This window comes from Phacochoerus africanus, chromosome 1, assembly GCF_016906955.1.
Source record: "Phacochoerus africanus isolate WHEZ1 chromosome 1, ROS_Pafr_v1, whole genome shotgun sequence".
In the NCBI taxonomy this organism is placed as follows: domain Eukaryota; kingdom Metazoa; phylum Chordata; class Mammalia; order Artiodactyla; family Suidae; genus Phacochoerus; species Phacochoerus africanus.
In genome coordinates this window covers 276,827,278-276,843,796 of record NC_062544.1, presented here as the reverse complement: position 1 = coordinate 276,843,796, position 16,519 = coordinate 276,827,278, and the positions used below count along the sequence as shown (strand labels likewise).

At 46.6% G+C, this 16,519-nt stretch overlaps 1 protein-coding gene and 1 pseudogene across 3 annotated transcripts in view; one reads left to right on the top strand and one right to left on the bottom strand.

The window, feature by feature from the left end:
- The window catches only part of IFNAR2 (interferon alpha and beta receptor subunit 2), a 49,987-nt gene extending 46,913 nt beyond the window's left edge, over nt 1-3,074 (bottom strand). For all 3 annotated transcript variants that reach the window (XM_047795604.1, XM_047795611.1, XM_047795621.1), the window contains exon 1: nt 2,767-3,074. The gene's annotated coding sequence lies outside the window, so the exon portion shown is untranslated. The remainder of the gene's footprint in view (nt 1-2,766) is intronic.
- A 7,487-nt stretch (nt 3,075-10,561) lies between these two features.
- LOC125111456 (40S ribosomal protein S2-like) lies at nt 10,562-14,955 on the top strand (annotated as a pseudogene).
- The last annotated feature ends 1,564 nt before the right edge of the window (nt 14,956-16,519 follow it).

The following is a 16,519-nucleotide window of genomic DNA, read 5'->3' as shown; positions in this document are numbered from 1 at the left end:
GCCAATCTGCCTTCCCAGAGAGAAAACGTTTTCCTTTTTTCTTCCTGAACTGCATACCACCAGTTTCATTCTTTGAAGGCACGAAAAGTCCTCAGGGAAAAGTCCTGTCAATCTCTGCTCTGATATTATATTTCACAAATTATCAAATGCACACTTCCTTCTGACATGGGAACATCTGTAAAAGCAGGGTGCTTCAAACAGGGGCATGACGTAGCAGAACTGACAGTGGTTTTTCTGACCTGGTTACATAAAAATTTTAAAAATACATTGTATATGACATCACTTATATCTGGAAGCTAATACACGGCACAAATGAACCTATCCACAGAAAAGAAACAAACGCATGGACTTGGGGAACAGACTTGTGGTTGCCAAGGGGAAGGGGGAAGGAGTGGGACGGCCTGGGAGTTTGGGGTTGGTAGATGCAAACTATTGCATTTGGAGTGGAAAAGCAATGAGATCCTGCTGTATAGCACAGGGAACTATATCTAGTCACTTGTGATGGAACATGATGGAGGATAATGTGAGAAAAAGAATGTATATAGTCATACATACATATATGCGTGTGTAACTGAGTCACTTTGTACAACAGAAATTGACAGAACGTTATAAGTCAACTATAATAGAAAAAATAAAAATCTTAAAAAAATGCATCTTATGCTCATTAGCACCTTAACTTTGGTAAAGTATGATTGACAGTTGAAGAACACGTGCTGCTGACTCTTCAATAGTCTGAAGGTTTATAAAAGTTAAGAGGAAGATAAGTTCAATACGGATCTGTGCGTGCAAGAGGCGGGGGCCGTGGAATGTACATTTTAATGAAAGTGGCACGTCTAAGACAGTACCTCCAGGGCTATGATTTGTCTTTTAATTTTTAAAAAGTTTTAAAAAATTTTACCAGTGTATTTATTTATTTATTTTCTTTTTACGGCCACACCTGGGGCATATGGAAGTTCCTGGGCTAGGGGTCGACTCAGAGCTGCAGCTGTTGGCCTACACCACAGCAACACCGGATCTGGGCTGCATCTGTGACCTATACCGCAGCTTGTGGCAATGTAGGATTGTTAACCCAGTGACTGGGGCCAGGGATCAAACCTGCATTTTTATAGACACAATATTAGGTTCCAAACCCACTGAGCCACAAGAACTCATTTTTTTACTTTTAAATTTTTTGGCTGCACTTGCAGCATGTCTGGATCCTTAACCCATTGAGCCACCAGTGGACTCCCTAATTTCTTTTTTTAAAGATAAATTACCTTGTGTCAAATTTCAGGAACCAAATCTCAGGCAGATTTTCTTTAACTTTGAAATAAATATACAAGACTTTGAGGAAATATGGATAAGCACAAATGAGCCATGCTGGATTTTTTTTTCCTTTGTTTTGTCTTTTTAGGGCTGCACCGGGGGGTGTATGGAGGTTCCCAGGCTAGGGGTCCGATCCGAGCTGTAGCTGCTGGCCTACACCAGAGCTCACAGCAACGCTGGATCCTTAACCCACTGAGTGAGGCCAGGGATCCACCCGTGTCCTCATGCATGCTAGAGGGGTTCGTGAACCGCTGAGCCATAATGGGAACTCTCACGCCAGTTTTTGATGATCTAAAGTTGCAAAGCAACTTAGGAACTAGAGATCTAGAATTTAAGTCACTTCCTTCTGCAAATAGGTCAAACCTTCTCAGAGATGCTCACATTGCTAGGAAATGTTCTCTTTAGAGCAGATTTTGGTATGGCCTGGCTTCAACCCCTGTCCTCTCTGAGCCAGAACAGTAGGGGGAGAGGTACTTAGTAACCTTGCCAAGGTATGGGACTGGGGGCGGCCCGTTGGTCTCAGCTACCACGGTCAGTTAGTATAACGCGGGGAGGGGGGGCAGCGGACTCCAGGTCGCTCGCTGCACCCGCCGCTGCACCACCCACCTCCCGCCACTCAGTTTCTAAGACTTTTTGCCAAACAAAAGCAAGGCGATCAAACAAATAGTAAAAGAAAAACAAAAAGAGACGGGATATCTAGAGTTTCTCAAGGCTATCCTCGCCACAAAAGTGGCTTGATAGATCCAACTCTTCACTGGGCTTAACTGGCTGCTTTAGTCGGCATAGAAGCGCGAGCCACGATTCCCTCCCCAGCCTGGAAGCGGGACCCATCGCTCTGTCTCGGCGACGCTGTCCCATCGCCCCCTCCTCGCTTTAGCTTCCAAGTGATGGATCTGGAAGGACGTAGGCCACTCCAGCTCCGGGTGACCCTCTCCCGCGCGGGAACAAAGGGAGGCTAATGTCAAGGGTTCTCGTGAAGGGCGGGCGGAAGACCCCGAACCGGAGACCCGAGCCGATCACTCAGTTTTGCGAGGCAGAGTGTCTCGGGAGGAATCTGACTTTCGAACTTCACAAAGACTCTCATGTTGCAACCGCCAGTATCCGGCGGGAGGTGGGGGTGGGGGGCTGGGTTCTGTGAAGACTCCCGGGAGGGATGAACGGAGGAAGTCCCCTCAGGGCAGAGGGCAGCGTGGCCGAGGGGGGACAGCAAGCCGACACCCTCTAATGACCCGCCCGGCCGCGGGGGCGCGGTGGGGGGGGGGGGAACAACCCCCTGCAGAAGGGCAGCGGCGGGCGAGCCAAAGCCCCCGGGCACCGAGCACAGGCAGGAGCTGGAGAAGTCTCGTGGGAGGGACAGGGGCCTGGAAGGGGATTCCGGGAAGCGGCTGCGGGGAGGCGGCGTTCGCCGGGTTCCCTCCCTCCGTCACCGCCACCCCCGCCTCCCCAGCTATCCCTCGTTACCTTGGCAGCTTGGCCCGGCCGCCGACCTCGGGGTGCCCCCGTCCCACCCGCTCCAGCTGGGCTCCGCCGTGGGCCCTGGACACCCGGGTTCGGCACTGGTGACGGGGATGCGCGCTGCTGGCGGCTTCTTCGGCAGTGGCGGCCCGCTAGGGGCAAAGGCAGGAAGGGCGGCCGGGTGGTGGCCAGCACCCTTCGCTTCTAGCGCTCCCAAGCTCGATCCCCGGGGTCTCTCCTGGAGATTTGGGGAACGAGTTCAGCGCGGGTGCGGGCGCCCAGCGCCGGCCTCCACCTCTGGGAGGGCCCGGGCCTGGCGGGGGGCGGGCCGGAGGCGGGGACACGGGATCCCGTAATCTACCTAAATTTGTGGAGATCGCGTCTTCCGCCTCAACCCCTCTCCCTGCAAACTCCATAGGCGAGGCGATAAAGGATTTTGGCCGTTGTGTTTCCTGCAGGGGCTGGAACAGTACCTGGCACTTAGGACAATGTCTAGCACATTTAATCCACTCAATAAAAATGTATTGAATGAATGAATCAATGAATGGGTTCTCTCCTGCGCGCCATCCGCCCCCCTCCCCCCCGGCCCCAGTTCTATAAAGCGCTCAGTTCGTAATTCTCCAATCAATAAAACTGGGGTAAAAATAACCACCATTGGGAATCCCCCCAGTGGCTCAGCGGATTGGGACCAAGACCAGTACCCATGAAGATGCTGATTCGATTCTTGGCCTCGCTCAGTGGGTTAAGGATACAGCGTTGCCGTGAGCTGGGGTGTAGGCCCCAGTAGCTGGTTGGTACAGGGATGCTGTGGCTGTGGCTGGGGCTGGGGCCGAGGCTGGCGGCTGCAGCTCCTATTCACCCCTAGCTCCAGGCTCAAGCAGGAGTCTTCCATGGATAACATATCTGGGATAGGAAAGACAGGCAGTCCCTTATTATTTTGTTTATTTATTATTTATATGCTGTCAATTTCTACAATAGACTATAAGTTGCTTTCAGTAAATGTGTGTATATTTTAAACAATAAAGCTACTGAAATAGAAATGTTAAAACCCTTTTGAAGGAGAAGGAAAAAAATACCAACCCTTTAGGCTCTTCTAATTGAGGATTTAATTTCACTTTCAGATTTCTGACTCTTGAATAAAGGGAGGAGGAAGTTTCACATTTTTGCGTATGATAAAAAAGAATATTTTCATTCATCAAGTTAACTAACATTTGCTGATGCCCCTCTGTGGGATGGACACAGAGGTGATCATAAGAGGATGTCAGACCCTTTGTGTGTTACCAGCAGTCTTCAAGCGGAGCAGAATTCCCACCAGCCCCATAAGACCTGAAGAGAACTCGTCATGGGGTCTTGGTCCTCGCAAAAGATATTCCACGTTGGAGTTCCTGTCGTGGCTCAGTGGTTAACGAATCCGACTAGGAACCATGAGGTTGTGGGTTCGATCCCTGGCCTTGCTCAGTGGGTTAAGGATCCCGCCTTGCCCTGAGCTGTGGTGTAGGTTGCAGACGCGGCTCGGATCCCGCGTTGCTGTGGCTGTGGCGTAGGCCAGCAGCTACAGCTCCGACTGGACCCCTAGCCTGGGAACCTCCATATGCCACGGTCACGGCCCTCGAAAAGGCAAAAAGACCAAAAAAAAAAAAAAAGATATTCCATGTTGAAAATATTTTCAGCAGCAGTTTAAGAGAAGCAGCAGAAATAGTTTCGAGAGTGGAGGAAAGTGAAAACAAAACTGCATACATTTTTTTTATAAAAACAGATGCATATAGGGAGTTCTCATAGTGGCTCAGTTGTAACGAACCTGACTCGTATCCTTGAGGGTATGGGTTTGATCCCTGGCCACTCAGTGGGTTAAGGATCAAGCATTGCCATGAGCTGTGGTGCAGGTTGCAGACTCGACTTGGATCTGGCACGGCTGTGGCTGTGGTTGGCAGCGGTAGCTCTGATGTGACCCCTAGTCTGGGAACTTCCATATGCTGCATGTGTGGCCCTAAAGATATAAATAAAGATATATAATAAAGATATAACAGTATTAACTATGACTAATTGAAAATTGGGTGATTACAGAAGTTTTTTATTTTTTTCTTTTTACTTCCTAAATTCTCCAAGTGTACTTACACAACCAGAGAAAAGAGTAAAAAGGAAAAATCACCAAATGCTGTTCACTTCCAGATGTAGAGAGCCCAGAAGCAGTCACTCCACTTTTCACAAAATAAGAAAAACTGAACCAATGGAAAAATCAATTCTTCTGAGATCCTTTAGCGAATTGAGCTCATGGGGCAAAAGTGCAGCCCCCAAAACTGGGGAGAAGATCAATGTACAGGGAGCAGAAACCTCAGAAAACAGGAAAACCTAAACTGTGTTTGACTAATTGCTGGAGGCTGAGCAGGGACTAGCTCGAGAGTGAAAAACTCCTAGAGGCCCAGTCCTTCTGCTTTTCTCACAGGCACCCCACCAACTTCTTCTGGTGATAGAGAACTCTTCCTTCCTGTTTGGCCAGAGGAAGGTGAAAAGTAACCATCTAAATACACCCAGAGAGTCAGAGTTCCCATCATGGCTCAGCAGAAATGAATCTGATGAGTAACCATGAGGACACAGGTCCAATCCTAGGCCTCACTTGGTGGGTTAAGGATCTGGTGTTGCCATGAGCTATGGTGTGGGCCGCAGATGCGGCTTGGATCCTACATTGCTGTGGCTGTGGAGTAGGCTGGCGGCTATAGCTCTGATTCGACCCCTATCTTGGGAATCTCCATATGCCGTGGGTGTGGCCCTAAAAAGAGACAAAAAAAAAAAAATAAAAAATATACCCAGAGCACTCTGTTCTGAAAAAACCCTGCCTTCAAGGGAATTATTTTAGCCCAGTGTAATCTGGCCCTGCTCAGTGGCAGTTAGACAACCCAGCTCCCTCTAAACTTCCTGTCCCAAGGGGAGGAAAATAAAAGAAATTGCTCTGAAGGTCACAGCCTAGAGGTTCAGGCTCATTAAAAAGAAAAAAACAGATTCTGGAATTCAATTTTAAGATTACTGAATGTTTCCCCTCCACGAAACCTTCTACCACATCCGCAGGACTCCGGTGGGTGACAGCTCTATTTCAGAGGGAGCTTCAAGGGAGACCCAGAGACAATACGGAAGACAAAAAAAGAGGACAATGGATGAAAGCAAAGCCTCTGAGCCTACAGGTACAGCTAGTATTAAAAACAGACTCCCTCTTGGCCAAAAAAACATGACACTGCACAGTAAAGATTATCTATCTCCATTCCTGTTATCTGCTACATCCTGTGCAGCATCAGACAAGAAGTATAAGGGGGCGGGGGGAGTTCCCTGGTGTTGTAGTGGTTAGGATTCAGCACTTTCACTGCTGTGGCCTGATTCAATCTCTGGTATGGGAACTAAGATCCCCCATCAAGCCATGGCTGAACAAAACAAAACCCAGCAATGAAAAACTAAAACTATATCTATCTGTCTGTCTGTCTGTCTGTCTATCTATCTATCTATCTATCCAAATACATATGTGTACAGATATATATGTGCGTGTGTGTGTGTGTGTGTGTGGGTGTGTGTGTGTGTGTGTGTATATATATATGGGCTCGAGACTGGGTCTGTGGGAAATCTCTGTATACTCTATATGCTCTTTTTTCTCATAAATAAAGTCTACTCTCTTAAAAAAATACACAATTTGTTCATTCGTTCAGAAATATTCAGGAGTTCCCTGGTGGCCTAGCAGGTTAAGGATCTGGCATTGTCACTGATGCGCTTGGGTCCCTGCTGTGGTGCAGGTTCAATCACTGGACGGGGAACTTCCCCATGCAGATATTTGCTGAGCATCCACACATATCAAGCACTGTGGTCGGTTTTAGAAACAGCACAGTAGATGACCCAGGCCAAGCTCCTGCTCTGCTGGGGGGCTTATGCTCCAGTGGGGGTGGATGGGATGGGGTGATGGTAGTACAAACCTGTGGCAGTTAAGCAAACAAGATAACTGTAGAGTGTCATGAAGACAGAGCAGCAGATGGTGAGCTGAAGAATGCCTGGGGGAGCTACTGGAGAGGTAGGTCTCGGAGGACCCCCCTCGGCTGAGAACTTCCTTGTCTGAACAGTGGCAAATCTGGAGCCAAACGTTCCTAGAGAGCAAATGCCCAAGTCCCAGAGCCCCTGGAAGAGAAATCAATCAAGGAAGGAAAGGAGAGTCTGGTGTGGAATCATGATGATCGTACTTGTGGGCTCGAGCAAAGGGCTGGCTGGTGGTATCGTGAACTGACATGGAAAAACCCAACAGAGAAAGTCTGTGGGTGGAGACTGGAACCCCAAAGTTCTGGTTTGTAGCATTCAGATGCTCTGGCAGAAAGAATCATACAGCTGGTAGGTGCCACAAAGTAAGACAGGAGCCATGCCACTGGGGGATGAGGGAGCCATGGAAGCCCATCATGGGTGTCAGAATCTGAACAGGGCAAGGGGGTCATCCAGGGGTAACCTGGTATGAGGTGTCAGAACACTTCAGAGGGTTTCACAGAACTAGAACAAACAATCCAAAGATGTACATGGAACCACAAAAGACCCAGAATTGCCAGAGCAATCCTGAGAAATAAAACCAAGCAGGAGGCATAACTATCCCAGACTTCAGACAATATTACAAAGCCACAGTCATTGAGACAGTGTGGTACTGGTACCAAAACAGACAGACAGACCAATGGAGCAGAATAGAGAACCCAGAAATAAACCGAAACGCCTATGGTCAATTAATCTTTGACAAAGGAGGCAAGAACATAAAATGGGAAAAAGACAGTTTTCAGTAGGTATTGCTGGGAAACCTTGACCGCTGCATGCAAATCAATGAAACTACAGCACATCCTCACACCATGCACGAAAATAAACTGAAAATGACTGAAAGAATTAAATATAAGACAAAACACCATCAAACTCCTGGAAGAGAACATAGGCAAAACATTCTCTGACATCACCCTTACACATGTTTTCTCAGGTCAGTCTCCCAAAGCAACAGAAATAAAAGCAAAAATAAACCAATGGGACCTAACCAAACTGACAAGCTTTTGCACAGCAAAGGAAACAAAAAAGAAACCGAAAAGACAACCTACAGAATGGGAGAAAATAGTTTCAAATGATGCAACTGACAAGGGCTTCATCTCTAAAATATACAAGCAACTTACATAACTCAACAGCAAAAAAGCCAACAACCCAATGGAAAAATGGGCAAAAGATCTGAACAGACATTTCCCCAAGGAAGATATACGGATGGCCAACAGGTACATGAAAAAATGCTCAACATCCCTGATTGTTAGAGAAATGCAAATCAAAACTACCATGAGATAACATCTCACACCAGTCAGAATGGCCGTCATTAATAAGTCCACAAATAATAAATGCTGGAGGGGGTGTGGAGAAAAGGGAACCCTCCTGCACTGTTGGTGGGAATGTGAGCTGGTACAACCACTATGGAGTACAGTATGAGGTACCTTAGAAATTTATACATAGAAGTACCATATGACCCAGCAATCCCACTCTTGGGCATATATCCAGACCAAACCTTCCTAGAAAAAGACACAGGCACCTGCATGTTCATTGCAGCACTATTCACAATAGCCAAGACATAGAAACAACCCAAATGTCCATTGGCAGATGATTTGATTAGGAAGATGTGGTATATATACACAATGGAATACTACTCAGGCACAAAAAAGAACAGAATAATGCCATTTGCAGCAACATGAGTGGAACTAGAGACTCTCATACTGAATGAAGTAAGTCAAAAAGAGAAAGACAAATACCATGTGATATCACTTATATCTGGAATCTAATATGAGGCACAAATGAATCTTTCCACAGAAAAGAAAATCATGGACTTGGAGAATAGACTTGTGGTTGCCAAGGGGGGAGGGGGAGGGAGTGGGATGGATTGGGAGCTTGGGGTTAATAGATGCAGACTATTGCCTTTGGAATGAATTAGCGATGAGATCCTGCTGGGTAGCTCTGGGAACTGTCTAGTCACTTATGATGGAGCATGACAACGTGAGAAGAAGGAATGTTTATGTGTATGTGTAACTGGGTCACCTTGCTGTACAGTAGAAAAAAATTGTACTGGGGAAATAACAATTAAAAACAATTTTAAATTAAAAAAAGAAGTCAGAGACACGTGCACCCGCATGTCCATTGCAGCACTATTCACAATAGCCAAGACATGGAAACAACCCAAATGTCCATCGACAGATGATTGGATTCGGAAGATGTGGTATATATACACAATGGAATACTACTCAGCCATAAAAAAGAATGACATAATGCCATTTGCAGCAACACGGATGGAGCTAGAGAATCTCATACTGAGTGAAATGAGCCAGAAAGACAAAGACAAATACCATATGATATCACTTATAACTGGAATCTAATATCCAGCACAAATGAACATCTCCTTAGAAAAGAAAATCATGGACTTGGAGAAGAGACTTGTGGCTGCCTGATGGGAGGGGGAGGGGGAGGGAGTGGGAGGGATCCGGAGCTTGGGCTTATCAGACACAACTTAGAATAGTTTTACAAGGAGATCCTGCTGAATAGCATTGAGAACTTTGTCTAGATACTCATGTTGCAACAGAAGAAAGGGTGGGGGAAAAAATGTAATTGTAATGTATACATGTAAGGATAACCTGACCCCCTTGCCGTACAGTGGGGAAAAAAAAAAGAACATGTCAGAGAGTGAGGGCTGCATCCATGTTGGGGGACAGAGAGAGTGTGATACCCCAAGTCTGAGGGCGGTGAGGAAGCAGTTCCCATGGGGACAGTCTGGCATGGGGTCTTGGGGCTCAGGTGGGTTGAGGAGGACATCCAAGCTAGAAGGGGTGGAGGGGAGACAGGAGCCTGCTTACATATATGGGGATCAATCAAAATATAAATCTATTAAGGATAACAGGAGCTGGGTCCCTCACCGTTGGAGAAGGAAGTTACAAATATTGAGGGAGTTCTTGTTGTGGCTCAGAGGATTAGGAACCTGATATAGTGTCCATGAGGATGCGAGTTCGATCCTTGACCTTGCTCAGTGGGTTAAGGATCCAGTTTTGCTACAAGCTGCAGTGTAGCTTGCAGATGTGGCTCGGAACTAGCGTTGCTGTGGCTGTGGTTGTGGTGTAAACCTGTAGCTGCAGCTCTGATGGGACCCCTAGCCTGGCAACTTCCATATGCCACAGGGGCAGCCAGTAAAATAAATAAATAAATAAATAAATAAATAAATAAATAAATAAATAATGCAAACATTGAACGGGAGAAACTAAAACCAACTTTGTGTTGTTGGAGGTGTTGATATAAACTCATGATTTTTCATAGATAGATAGATCCTTAGAAACAGAGATAAATACAGATATAAAAATGTGTGTGTGTGTGAGAGTGTATTTTCTCCCCTAATTCTGCCCTCTGAGATATAAATGCATGTGTGTGTATATTTCCCCCCAGCTCTGCCCTCTGGGCACCTGGTGACACTCCACAGTGATGGGCACACTTAGTACCCAGATCTTTGACTCTACGGTAACTTCCCAGTAAAAGAAACTGGGTTCCTTGGAGAAATGACTGATTCCAGGGTAGGGGCAGTGAAAACGCAAGGTAAGTCTGGAGCATGTTATTCAGGAAAGTAAGAAAGTGCTCAGAGAATGATAGGGACATGTCAGAAGGACTCTCCAAAACAGGGACAATTTGAGTATAAAAATAAATAAGGCTAGAAATGGATTACAGCTTCTCCATAAAAACACCAAAAGGTGGATGACGTTGCTGCATCGGAAGGACCTGGAGACCCCAGGACCCTGGAATGGGCGGGGCGGCGGGGGGGGCGCTGGGAGGTGCCTTCTGTGGAGGCTTTGGCAGCAGTGTCCCAGGTCGGGGCTGGGGCCAGGGCACAGAGAGCTCAGAGGCAAGGCCAAGGCTAAGGAGTGGCTCCCCATTACCAAGCTGGGCCACCAGGTCAAAGACTTGAAGATCATGCTCCTGGAAGAGACCTTTCTCTTCTCTCTGCCCATCAAGGATGCTGAGATTATTGATTTTTCCTGGGGGCATCCCTAAGATTTTGAAGATTATGCCCGTGCAAAAGCAGACATGCTGGCAGGGGACCAGGCTCAAGGCATTTGTTGCCATTGGGGATTACAATGGACATGGTGGTAGCCACTGCCATGGTGGGGTGGGGGGCATCATTCTGGCGAAACTCTCCACCCCCATGAGGCCAGGCTGCTGGGGTAACGAGATCAGCAAGCCCCCACCATCCCTTGCAAGGTCATTGGCTGCTGTGGCTCTGTGCTGGTGTGCCACATCCCTGACCCCAGAGACACTGGCATGTCTCACTTCCTGTGCCCAAGAAGCCACTGATGATGGCTGGAATTGAGGACTGCTACACCTCCGACTGTACTGGCACCCTGGGCAACTTCACAAAGATCACCTTCCATGCCATTTCCAAGACCTACAGCTATCTCACTGCTGATGTCTGCAAAGAGATGGTGTTCGCCAAGTCTCCTTATCCAGAATTCACCGACCACCCTGTAAAGACCCACACCAGCGTCTCCAAAGCAGAGGACCCGGTTCCAGTTGTGGCCAGCAGCCACATCATTTTATATGAGAAAGATAAAGTGAACAAAGTTCTTTTGAAAAGAAAAGAAAAGAAAAGAAAAGAAAGGAAAGGAAATGAAAAGGATATAACCCACTGAAGAAAAAAGGAAATCATGAATCCACATTTGCGGTTGCTTTTCATTTTTTATTTTATTTTGTTTTATTTTTTTTGTCTTTTAGGACCGCTCCTGCAGCATATGGAGGTTCCCAGGCTAGGGACTGAATTGGAGCTCTAGCTGCCGGCCTACGCCACAGCCATAGCAGCGCCAGATCCAAGCCATGTCTGCGACCTACATCACAGTTCACGGCAAGGCCAGATTCTCAACTCACTGAGCCAGGCCAGGGATCGAACCTGTGTCCTCACGGATGCTAGTCAGATTCATTTCCCCTGAGCCATGATGGGAAGGAACTCTGTCTTTTAAAAATACTGAATACATTGCAAGTTTGATGAAGAGCAGGATGTTTGTACAGTTTCAAAGCATCAAAGTATTGTTTCAAACCTATTAATTACAGAAGGGAACAGAGTAGATTTACAGTGGCAATGCTGGCAGAGGTTGTCTTAACCAAAGAATGCAATCTGACACCATCAATGATGGGAAAAAAATACAATTCTGCGCCACTCAACAGCGAGCAATGAGAGAAAGGCGGCAGTACCACGTCCATGATACTCTTGCCAAAGCTGCATAACCAGATACAGGGACAGGCTACAAAATCATTGGCCTGTAGTCTCCTACAGTCTGTACAAGGGTTAAGTCGTCACGGTCAAAGTCTGAGGAACCCTTCAGGAAACGCGAGAGACATGACACCTAAATGCAGTCAGTGACTGCGTTTAACCAGAGAGGGCATGACAAGAGATGCCCTTGAACGGGGTCAGAGGATGAGCTGGGATTCATGTGCCAAAGTTAATTTCCTGATCGTGATGATTGTGTTGTCGTTTCTGCAGAAGAGTTTCCTTGTTTGTAGAAAATAAACACAAAAGGTTTTGTGTATGGAGGGGTCGTGGAGCACCAGAAAAGGACTCAAATAAAGGACCTTGTACTGTAGTTTAACTTTCCTGGAGGTGTGTGATTGTTTAAGAGTGAAATTTCATTTCATTTTTTAAAAAAATTTATATTAAAACATTTATTTATTTGTTTATTATTATTTTTGTATGGCTGCATCCATGGCATATGGAAGCTCCTGGGCCAGGGATCGAATCCAAGCCACAGCTGTGACCTGTGCTACAGCTGCAGCAACATGGGATCATTTAACCCACTGAGCCAGGCCGGGGATCAAACCATGGCCACCACAGTGACAAGCCAAATCATTAACTTATTGCACCATGATGGGAACTCCAGTAAAATTTGATTAAAGGAGGCAGTGAGATATACAATCTTGGGTCTGTGTGGAAAGCCCTTAGCTGGAGTTATGAATTTGCCCGTCATCAGCATAGAGCTGAAATGTTTCAGCAATTGCATGGGATCAACTACAGAGCGAGTGGGAAAGACAGCTGAGGACCCAGCCCTGGGTCTCACCAAGGTTTAGGTGTCCAGAAGGGAAGTGAAGCAAAAAAAAAAAAGGGGGGGGGCATGGTCAGAGTGAATTGGAGAAAATCAACAGATTGGATATCACAGAAGCTGAGACAAGAAAAAATTCTTTCTCTCTCTTTTCTTTTATTTTTTCTTTTTAAGACCGCACCCATAGCATATGACAGTTCCTAGACTAGGCGTGGAATTGCAGCTGCAGGTGCCAGCCACAGCCACGGCAACACCAGATCTGAGCCTCGTCTGCAACCTACACCACAGCTCACAGAAACACCGGATCCTTAACCCACTGAGCGAGGCCAGGGATGGAACCCTCGTCCTCATGGATACTAGTTGGATTTGCTTCTGCTGTGCCACGACAAGAACTCCAAGAGTCTCTTGATGACTTCTTGTGCAATGTGTTGAGGGGTTAAGTAAGATGAAGTCGTGAGCAGGGCTGCCAGGAACCTCTGGACAAGAGCTGCCTCAAGGGAGCCCAGTTAGGAAGTATGACTTCCAAGATGTCCACATCCTGGTCCCTAGCATCTCTGACAATCTTACCTTATGTGGTCAAAGGGACTTTGCAGGTATGAAGATCTTTCAATAGGCAGATTAGCCTGGATTATTTGGGTGGGCTCAAGGTAACCACAGGGTCTGTAGGAGGAGGATGCGGGAGGATCAGAGTCAGAGAAAGAAGATGTAAGGACGGGAGTTCCCATTGTGGCTCAGCAGTAACGAACCTGACTAGTATCCATGAGGATGCAGGTTTGATCCCTGGCCTAGCTCAGTGGGTTATGGACCTGGCATTGCCATGAGCTGTGGTGTAGGTCACAGATGCTGCTCAGGTCCAGCGTTGCTATGGCTGTGGTGTAGGCCAGCAACTGCAGCTCTGATTGGCCCCCCTCGCCTGGGGTGGAGAAGCCAGTTATTGGGAGGTGCTACATTGTTGACCTTGAAGATGGCAGGTAGGAGCCATGAACCAATGGGTGCAGGTGGTCTTTAGAGGCTAGAAAAGGCGAGGACATGGATAGCCCCCTACAGTTTCCAGAAGGCACACAACTCTACTGGCATCTCCATCTTAGGACTGATCTCCCAAACTGTAAGGTAATTTTGTTTGTTTGTTTTCTGTGGCATATGGAAGTTCCCAGGCTAGAGGTGGAATCAGAGCTGCAGCCCCTGGTTTACGCCATGGCCACAGTAATGTGGCATCTGAACCGCATCTTCGAACTTTACCACAGCTTGAGGTAACGCTGGATCCTTAACCCACTGAGCAAGGCCAGGAATTGAACCCACATCCTCATGGATACTCAGAGGTTCTTAATCATCTCAGCCACAATGGAAACTCCATAAATTTGTTTTAAGCTGCTAAAATTGTACTAATTTCTTATAGCAGCAAGAGGAAACCAATACAGGGAGAGGGGGTTAGGGACAAAAATGGGGGGAGAGGAAAACAACTTTGAAGGAGTTTTTATTGTGAAAGTGGGCAGAGAAAGGGGTGGGAGGAGGATGGGCCACAGTTATTCATGGGTCAGTGACAATCTTTAATTTTTTAATTAATAGGCAATTTTTAAGGGCAGTTTTAGATTTATAGAAAAATTACATTGGAAAGTACAGAGAGTTCTCATTTTATGCCTCCCTTCAGTTTTCTAGTAACATCTTGTTTTTTTTTTTTTTTTTTTCTCTGTCTTTTTGCCTTTGCTAGGGCCGCACCTGTGGCATATGGAGGTTCCCAGGGTAGAGGTCTAATTGGAGCTGTGGCTGCCAAGCCTACGCTGGAGCCACAGTAACGCAGCATCCAAGCTGCGTCTGCAACCTACACCACAGCTCAGGGCAACACCGGATCCTTAACCCACTGAGCAAGGCCAGGGATTGAACCTGCAACCTCATGGTTCTTAGTCAGACTCGTTAACCACTGAGCCACGATGGGAAGTCCTCTAGTAACATCTTGTAATCATGTGGTAAATTTGTTACCATTGGTGAGCCAGTGTTGTTACATTATTATTAACCAAAGTCCCAGTTTACACTAGGGTTCGCTTGTATGGGTTACATTCTATGAGTTTTGACCAATGTTATGTATTCACCTTTACAGCATCATGCAGAGTAATTTCTTTTTTTTTTTTTTGTCTTTTTGTCTTTTTGTTGTTGTTGTTGTTGTTGCTATTTCTTGGGCCACTCCCTCGGCATATGGAGGTTCCCAGGCTAGGGGTTGAATCGGAGCTGTAGCCACCGGCCTACGCCAGAGCCACAGCAACGCGGGATCCGAGCCGCATCTGCAACCTACACCACAGCTCACGGCAACGCCGGATCGTTAACCCACTGAGCAAGGGCAGGGACCGAACCCGCAACCTCATGGTTCCTAGTCGGATTCGTTAACCACTGCGCCACGACGGGAACTCCCAGAGTAACTTCTAAAAATGCCCTGTGGTCCATCTGTTTGCTCCTTATTTTTCTCTTCCCTTCCTGGCAACCACTGATTTTTTATTTTTATTTTTTTAATGAATGAATGAATTAATTTATCTTATCATCTCCACAGTTTTTCTTTTTTTGGCATGACATATAGTTGGACCCATACAGTACATAGCCTTTTCAGATTGGCTTCTTTCGCTTCGCAATATGCATTTAAGCTTTCTCCATGTCTTTTGTGGCTTGATAGTGCCTTTCTTCTTCATGCTGAGGAATATCCCATTGTATGGGTATACCACAAATTGTTTATCCATTCACCCATTGAAAAATGTCTTGGTTGCTTCCAAGGTTTGGCAATTATGAATAAAGCTGCTATAAACATCCTCATGCAGGGTTTTCTTTTTTTTTTTTGGTGAATGTGTTTTCAACTCAAGGGTAGATATCAAAGAGTGTGATTGTTGGATCATATTTTAAGTGTCATGTTTAGTTTTGTAAGAAATCACCCAATAGCCTTCCCAAGTGGCCACACCATTTTTCATTCCCATCAGCAATGAGGGAGGGTCCTCCCTTCTCTCCATCCTTACCAGCATTTGGTGCTATCAGCATTTTGAATTGTAGCCATTCTAGGTGGTGGCATGTATCTTGTTGGTTGAAGGGGTGGGTATTTCTAACATGGGTGATTGCCAGGTAGGTTCATAGTCTACTGAGATTGTTCTACAGCAAGAGAGAAATTGATAAGTGGGGAAGAGAGGAGATAAAGGCGCGAATGAAAGTGTTGAGATGGGGGGGGGGGGGATTCAGCCACACTGTAGGGGCTGGTCTTAGGTAGTAAGGAAATGTGTCCTTTGTAACAGGGGAAAGGAAGGCAGAAAGAGGGGGTGGATTTGAAGGCAAGGAAAGAGACTCTCTGACAACTTCTGCTTTTTGCAGGAAGTATGTGGCAAAGTCATCTGCTGAAAATGATGTGTGTGGGCAGGATCGTGAAAGAGGTTCATAGAGAAAGAGTTTCTAAATGTGGAATACTCTTGTGTGTCATGATGAGAGGTGACCCAGTGTAGAGATTTCTCAAGACTGCAGAGAGTACTGGTGTGGGTTCGATTCTTCTTTTCTTAAAATCCACAGCCCTACATCTTTCTACTCTCCTGCGGTCAGGAGGGCAGGAATGGTTAGTGGAAAAATGCCAAAGTAGGAATCAAGGAACTGGATCTGGTCTCAACTCTGGCATGAGATGACCTCTCATGGGTCAAGTTTATTGCTGAGGTCAA